Here is a 7,975-nt window from a genome sequence, read left to right on the forward strand (position 1 = left end):
CTCCCTGAGCTCACTAAGACAGATGAGTCCCAAATAAGGATCAATAACTGGGCTGTGAATAAGGCAAGATGGACGAGGGAGGGAATGGGCACTGAAAAGGGCAAGTTCCAGGCAGGATTAATGATGGAGAGGGAGTTGCACTGGAGCAGAGGACTCAGACTGCTCAGCTCTTTGTGCCTTCAGGAGGGGAAGGGTTTGGAAGGAGCAACATGTCCCAAGGAATCCAGATGGCAGTGAAAGCTCACTGGCACTTCCAGAGTGCTTCTGTCTCGGGGTTTAGATGGCAGCAGGGACAGATCCAGGAACAAGGGAAGGACCTGGAAAGCCATAGGAAAGTCTCACAAAGGCATAAGCTTGTGCTGGTAACAGCTCAAGAAGGGATTGGGAAACAACCCCAAATCTGCTCATCTCAAAGCTCCTCTCTACCTCTCCTACAGCATTCCACTCTTATTTCCTTCAGTTCTCATCTTCCAGGCCACAGCCCTGTGCCCAGCCAGGCTGCTGTCACAATCAAAACCATTCCTCCAGTCTTGTGTCTCCATCAGGATGTGGGGGGAGGCAATAAACACCCCTCTCCAGCAGCAGCTGCACAGCTTGCTCCAGGCACAGGGTGCTTGGAGGAATGTTACCTCGGAGGAAATCATTAAAGAAATCTGGCTAATTTTGTAATTCACACCTGGACTGCAAATGTTAAAGAGCCTGCAATAATCTCTAATGAAATATCACATTGTTTAAAGAGTTCCCAGTGAAATTCGCCCTTAATTGATTTTTTGATCTGTGAAAAAACACCGTGGAGAGAGAGAGAGAAGATATCAGTCAGACTCCTGTTTTATCCCTCCTGCAAGTGTTCTCCTGCCTTTGTTTCCTTTGTCCCCAAGGAATCAACACTAGCCTGAAGAAAGCAGCCTGGAAGACACTACAAAACTAATAAATAACACTCGAGTGGGAATCCTGAACAGCACATCCTCTTAAATCATCCTGAAAAAGGTGAAGCAGTCTCCTAGGACAGCTCAAGAATCACAGAATGTGGATTCGTAGCAAGAACCATCCCAGCCAGACCCCGTGGGCTGGAGCTTCTCCAGCCATCAGGAGCCTCCCCAACAGCACCAAGGCTGATGCCTTGTGCAGTGACACAGCTCATCTTGCCCTCAGGATATCACAGGGGAGCTTAATCCAGACATGAATGACACAGAGCAATGGCCAAAAATACTGACAGCAAAAACCTGGCAGAAAATTCCTGACAGCAGCAGCGTCCGGCTCAGGACGTGCCAGGGCAGCTGCTGGAGCCAAGGAAGCAGGTCAGGATTAACTCACAAGATAATGCACTGCAAAGCTCTTCCAAAACCCAGCAGCAAACTGTCATCAAGCAAATGAGCAAACAGTAAAATATAGCTGGGAGAGATGAGAGGAAATGCATCTCTAAACATCACCGGAGACCCAAATAAACTGCTGCACCAGGCGGCTGGAAAACACCGGGCATCAATAAGGCTTTAACTAACATTTACAGCTGCCAGAGCCTGCTGCAAATAACCAGAGCTAAAAGGAAAAAGGGGATAAAATGGAGGAAAGGATGTGCAAGGGTTTTCTTAAGAGCTGCTGGAAGGAACCACATCCCAGGCTGGCCAACTGAACCAGCAGGGGAACACCTTGCATGGCAAGCAAATTGGGATGGGATTGATGGCAGGGTGAAATGTGGGAGGCTGCCAAGGGAATGGGAAAGCTCTGGACATGCTGAACATCTTCAACAATGAAGCCTTTGATAAAATAAAGAGACTCTTAATTAAGGAAGGAAGGAGAGAAGAATCCTCACAACTGCCATGTTCAGATCAGTGCTGCTCAGTAACAGGTTCAAGTGGCTAAACCTGGGATAACCATGGATAACCTGGGAGAGCAGGGGATGCCTTTCCCTCAATTACACAGCATTAATATCAGGCCTATAATATGACCCTGGCACAGGTTTTCCAGAGAAGGGATGGCTGCCCCATCCCTGAAAGTGTCCAAGGCCAGCTAGGACAGGGCTTGGAGCACCCTGGGATAGTGGAAGGTGTCCCTGCCCATGGCAGAGGGTTGGACTGGATGAGTTTTAAGGTTCCTTCCAACCCAAACCATTCCATGATTTTACGATTCTATGGTTCTTGAGGGAACGATCAGATCACTTTTGCTTTTGCAGAGCATCTGTTGGCTTATACTCCCAGCAAGGGTGGTGCTTTTCAGCTCCTGCTGGAGAACTTTCCTCATCATTCCATTCATACATCTCTGTGAGACCCAGTGACACTTCCACCTCAGCCAGACGGGGTTCCAATGGGAGTGGTTCCCCTGTGCCCATGAGTTTTATCCTTGACTCAGCTGGGACCAGTCTCTGCAGGAGCGTGCAGGCAGAAGCATCAAGGGAAGCTCTGTGTGGAGTTTTCCATCCTGAGGGCTTTTCTTTCCTGTACCAATCTGAGTCCTGAGGACTTTTCTTTCCTGTACCAATCTGAGTCCTGAGGGCTTTTCTTTCCTGTACCAGTCCCAGGGACTTTCTTCAGCATCTCTCCCTCAGTTGGCCTTGTCTAGACTATCACACTGAGCATCTGTGGCATTTCATAATCTTCTTAGGAATTGTGACCTTCAGTTCTGTGTTACAGTGACCTGAAAGTTTGTCCAATAAAAACATGAGCTTTATTTTTAAAATACACAAATTCCCCCAGCTCAGCTGTTTCCAGGCAGGTCCAAACCATGCCACATTTTCTCACATCTGCAAAGTGCTGCTGTATGTGAAGCGTATTTCTTCCACCCCACTTCCTTGGGTATAATCATGCACAGTTAATTTTTAAAAATTCAACAACTCAGTAATTTCTCCCCTTGTATATCCCTTCACCTTCTGGGAAAAAAACAGGCAAAGAGCCAGCTCCACACAATGGACATCAGTGACAGCCCTGGAAGGTGACAGGTGCCAGGACAGGCCATCCAGGAAGCCTTCAGCTCTCTCCTCTGGAGCTGGGCACATCTGCAGATCTTCAAAGCATCCTCTGTGTCCAGTGCCTGCCACTCCCCACAGCACAGGAGCTGATGTGAAGGACACAGTGACCTGGGTGAGGTCACAATGCCCAGCGGCCAGGACACACCTGGGAGCCACTCCCATTTCCCAAGCCCTGTTCCATCCCCTCTCCCTGGAGGCTGGAGCCCTTGGTTTGTTGTTTAAGGTACAATTTAGTGCACTCCTTACCTGCTTCCTTTGAATCTAATGATCCACGCTCTCAATTTGATTTGTCTGCCTTGGAAGTCTGCTCCTCACTAATTCCCATTCATCCATCTAGTTTTCCTTGTTCCCTGCAAACTGTCATTTTTCTGACTGCAACATATTCAACTCCATCATCCCAGGCATTTTATTTGTGTGGTTCTGCTCTAATGGCGAGCGTGGCTGTTTCAAATTATGCCTTGCTTTCAGTTTTGCTTGAGTGTAAAAATGTCGTGTAAAAATGAACTACCCTCTGATGAAGGCTTTCAGCCTTCCCATTTGAGGAACAGCAGGCAGCTCTTTGATTCTGGGAGCAATGGGAGAAGGAGCAATCCAGCTTTTGTTTTACAGATTGCTACAATAGATAGCTTCCCTGTAGGAAGTGCAGCACTATATTATGCTTATGTAAAGGGTAATGACTGGGAACTTGGAGAACTCTCCTCTTTGGAAGTGCCTGACGACCAGGAACAGCAGGTGTGGAGGAAGAAGAAAGCTCCAATGCCTTTCTGTCCCGACTTTCTCTTCTTTTATGTTTTGAGACTGAGCTCGGTGTCAGAAGCGAGTCGGCTCCTGCAGGCACATGAAAGTGGAAAGGTGTGAACGTGGCAAGGAAGAAGCCCAAAGGAACAGGGGGAGGCACGGCTAGGGCTGAATCCCAAAGCCTGGCCCTGAGCAGCAGCAATGAAAGGGGCTGTGCTCAGCAATAAGAGGCTCTTTAGCTCACTGTGGGGAAACTGGGCAATTACCCGAGGAGCTAGATAAGGGAGAGAACAAAGAGCTGAAACGCTGCTGGGGAAAGCCTGTGCCGTGTTCCAAGAGCAGCACAGCACAGCACACCAGCAGCAAGCTGAGGAAAACTCCCTGACACCCTCCACAAAGACATTTCTGACCCACGGGAACATCAAATACTAAAGGTGCCCCTCTCAGTTCCTGCAGAGTGAGGCAAAATGCTCCTTCCCGCTGCCAAACAGCACAATGAGGCACCATGGGGAGCAAAGCTGCACAGAGGGACCCTTTGCTTTGCCTGCTCCAGGCACAAAAGATGCCAAAGCCCCAGGAAATGCCACCAAGATGCAGGATCTGCTGAAGTCTGAGCTGAGCAAAGCTGGCTCAGGCAGCAGCTCAGGGAAAGCACTCAAGGATCCTCTGTGAGAGCAAAGACATGGGCTAGCACAGAGGGAGAAACAAAATGCTGCTCCAAGCCAGGCCAGGAGCAGCTCTCTGGCGTGAATCAGAAAATACAGCTTGCCTGGTTTGCCCCGATTGGGAAAGCCTCTCTGCTCTGGTCCAGAGCCTTCAGGTTGAGTCAGACTTTCCATGGTGGTTTTTCCAATTTTGGGGGTCACATCCATTACCTACCCTGGTGTGTGTCCAGCTCCATGATGTCCAACTCCCTGGGTGGCCTTTGGGAACAACAGAAAAAAAACCCACAATTAAGTAAAAAGCAGCAGGAAATTCCCTGAATAGAGAATTGTATGAAAGAACTGAGGAAGGAGAAAACCCCTGTGTATTCCCCTAAACTCTGTAAGAATTGTTAAAAGCAGCCAAACAAAGGGACAAGAAGCTGCTGGGACAACACAGCAATGCACATTTACTGAGAACATGGATCAGAGAAGCCCAAGGATGTGATTTGCATCCCTTTCCAGGCTGAGTTCTAGGAAACCAGCAGCTCCCAAACAAGCAAGCAGAGGCATGGTGACACATAGCAGCCGTGAGCGTGCTGGACAACAAAGACCTCCCCGATGCTCTGAGAGGAAGGAAACAAAGATGCAGCAAAATACAGACAAATTAAAAGAACTCCACCAGTCACAACAGCACGAAGACAATGGGAGTTCTAAGCTGTATGCCAAGGGAAAGCACAGACTGAAATACAAGGGGTACAGTCAGCACAGGAGATGCTACACAAGCCTAAAATAAAAGTTAATTCATGGAGCCGTGGTGCAAAAGCTGCAGGAGGTGAATTTACAGCTGATACACACAAGGAATTAGAAGAGAGAGTGACCTGCAGGATCCCCACATTATCTCTGCCAGAGAAAACCTCAAATGGTGTTTAAGGAGTGGGATGTCTCCCAAGCCCACTGCAGCCAGCACTGGGTGAGAGGAGAGCAGTACAGCAATATGTGACGGTAGCAATATACACTGGGAATGCACTGCAGGAAAAGGAAACCATTCTGAGAGCAACAAGACATCTCTGATCCAGCAACGTGCCCATCACAGGATGAGGTGCAAGGCAGGGGAGTGCAGCAATGAAATAAAACATTTGCTAGCACCAAGGGAATTGACCCCAGTCAGAGAGTGCACATCCAAACACAGGGGACCCGGGAGACTCTAATTGGAAGAGGAAAAGCAGGCAGCAAAGCCCAGCTCTGGCAGCAGGACACACACAGGACACACTCTGGGGGCAGGGAGCAGCAGCCTTACCGTGATCCTGATGCTGGCAGCCGGTGGTGATGGGATGGGAATGCTCCTTGGGATCCAGAGCCACCAGCAGTCCCACAAACAGCACCTCAAGCAGGGAGGATCCCTTAGAGGCTGCTAGGCTGTGGTTTAAGGTCTGGGATACAAGAATTAGGTGCTCTCTGGCTGCTACAAACAGCCAGGAGGGCAGCAGTAGCTGTGAGATGAAGCAGATAAAGGATCACACACAAGTGATTTCCCATCTTCAGCTTCCAACCCCGTCCCACAGAGCGAGAGCAGCACAGCTGTCAGCCACAGATCTGAGAGACTCAGAGATTATTGGGACTTGGAAGGATCTAATAAAACCTCTTCCTAGTCCTGCTGTGCCCCGAGACAAACACAAGTTCCAGCTGCATTAAGACAACACAGCTGCTCTGTAAAACATGCAGCTCTTTCCAAAATGCCACGACGTGGAGGAAAGTAAAATCCAAGCACACAATGGCAGGGAGCAGGGGCCTAAGTCATCCCATATGGAAAACAAACAGCTATACCTGTGGTCACAGTAATCCCAGGAACAGGTCTGGCTTGCTGGTAGCCTGCTTACCAAAACAGATGCAATTTATGTTCAAAGTCAGGAAGGCTTCAAGAAGGAAACCTCAAATCACTACTGGGTGGGTTTTTTTAAAGCCACAGCTTGCAGTCCAAAATATCTCCTGTGCCTCCCACTGAAAGGGAAGTCTCAGAGCTTTGCCATGTGCTGCTGAAAGGAGGGCTGTCTCCAGGGATGCTTCTCCCCCAGAGCATTCTCCCAGCATCAGCTGGGAGTGCTGACCTTCCCCCCAAAATAAACACAGCAAGCTGCCCAAAGACATGAAAAGCATCAAAACAAATTAAACACTTGGCCAACTGCACAGCCAGGCTTGGAGAGCCTCCAGGAGCACCAGGACCACACTCTCCCCTGCAGGAGCTCTCATCCATCATCCCAGTGCCCTCTGCATGCTGGGAAAGGCACCAGCAGTGCCAGCTCAGCACTGGGGCCATGACACAGAGCAGGCTCTGGATTAGGTCAGGGCATTCCTGGAGGAGCTGGAAAGCTGTAAATCCATGAGAGATAGTGCAGCAGGGTGCTGACCTTCCTCCTGATCATTCCACCTGCAATATTCCCAAAAGCACCTTTCCTGCAGGTTAATCTGGGCAGGAGTAGGGAGGCCAGAAGTCTGGCAAGTGCCAAACACCTGGAGAAGTGCTGATCAGGAGGAAGAAGGAGACATAAATGAAGCACGTGCCACCATTCAGAGACCTTACAGCAAAGCAGGAAGGAGCCTGGCATGAAGAACAACTTCTCATTAACCTGTCAGGGCCAGCCACTGGGGGAAGCACCCAGCAGGGCTGTGGGAGGCACCCCAGGCAGCACAGGGCAGCCAAATGTCAGTGGGTGAACCCCAAAATTCCAGTTGTGCTCACTCCCTGTGTTTTTGTACCTTTTACCTGGGAGGGGGAGCAGAGCCTGACAGCCAAGCAGCAGCTACCACTGCAGCAAGAGCAGGACCAGGAATTCAAATAGCTCTGAGTTAGCTGCAGGAAAGCTGAAGGAGAAGAACAGGGAAGCCAGGCAGTGTCAGGGGGAGAAACACCTGCTTGGGAAGTGGAAGATACCTTCATTCAGCATCTCCCATTCCTGTGTGACTCCTGAGGGAACAAGAGATAAAGGGGTAATGGCCTGAAAGTGAAGAGACAGCAGATTTAGATTGGATAGACAGGAGAAATCCTTCCCTGTGAGGGAGGTGAGGCCCTGGCACAGGGTGCCCAGAGCAGCTGTGGCTGCCCCTGGATCCCTGGAAGTGCCCAAAGCCAGGGCTTGGAGCAACCTGGGATAGTGGAAGATGTTCCTGGAGGTGCAACTGGATGGGCTTTACAGTCTCTCCCAAGCCAAACCACTCTGGGATTCCTTGATGAAGACAACAAATGGGTGAACTGGAATAAGTAACCTAAGAGTCCCAGAATTAAAGTCTGCCTGATCCCAGGAAAAACAACCCCTTTTCTTGGGACCAGCCATGCACAGGAAGCAAGCTTAGACAATACACACATAATACACACATCCCCACTCCTGAAACTCCACGAAACTCTTGGTACATCCCCCTCCACGAGCTCAATAAATGAGTGGAGGAAGCTGAAACATGGAAGGAGAGAGTTGAGCAGTGGAAAAGAGGAAGAACACACGGAGGCTGACAGAGAATCTCACCCTCATCACAGACAACAGCTCTTGCATGAGGCAATTTTCTGTCACCACACCAAAGATGCTCCTGTCTCAAACCTAGACTTCGTGATGGGAAGTTTGTGCTGGCAGTGGGAATTCCA

General features: G+C 49.7%; 1 long non-coding RNA gene across 1 annotated transcript; it reads right to left on the reverse strand.

Moving 5' to 3' along the window:
- Nucleotides 1-1,054: 1,054 nt before the first annotated feature.
- On the reverse strand, nucleotides 1,055-6,209 carry LOC118690223 (uncharacterized). Its single transcript, XR_004980749.2, has 4 exons — nucleotides 6,169-6,209; nucleotides 5,642-5,834; nucleotides 4,580-4,623; nucleotides 1,055-3,790 (listed from the first exon to the last, which is right to left on the reverse strand). It is a non-coding gene; the product is annotated as an uncharacterized LOC118690223 (long non-coding RNA).
- Between the last annotated feature and the right edge of the window lie 1,766 nt (nucleotides 6,210-7,975).

This window comes from Molothrus ater, chromosome 10, assembly GCF_012460135.2.
Source record: "Molothrus ater isolate BHLD 08-10-18 breed brown headed cowbird chromosome 10, BPBGC_Mater_1.1, whole genome shotgun sequence".
NCBI classification, from domain to species: domain Eukaryota; kingdom Metazoa; phylum Chordata; class Aves; order Passeriformes; family Icteridae; genus Molothrus; species Molothrus ater.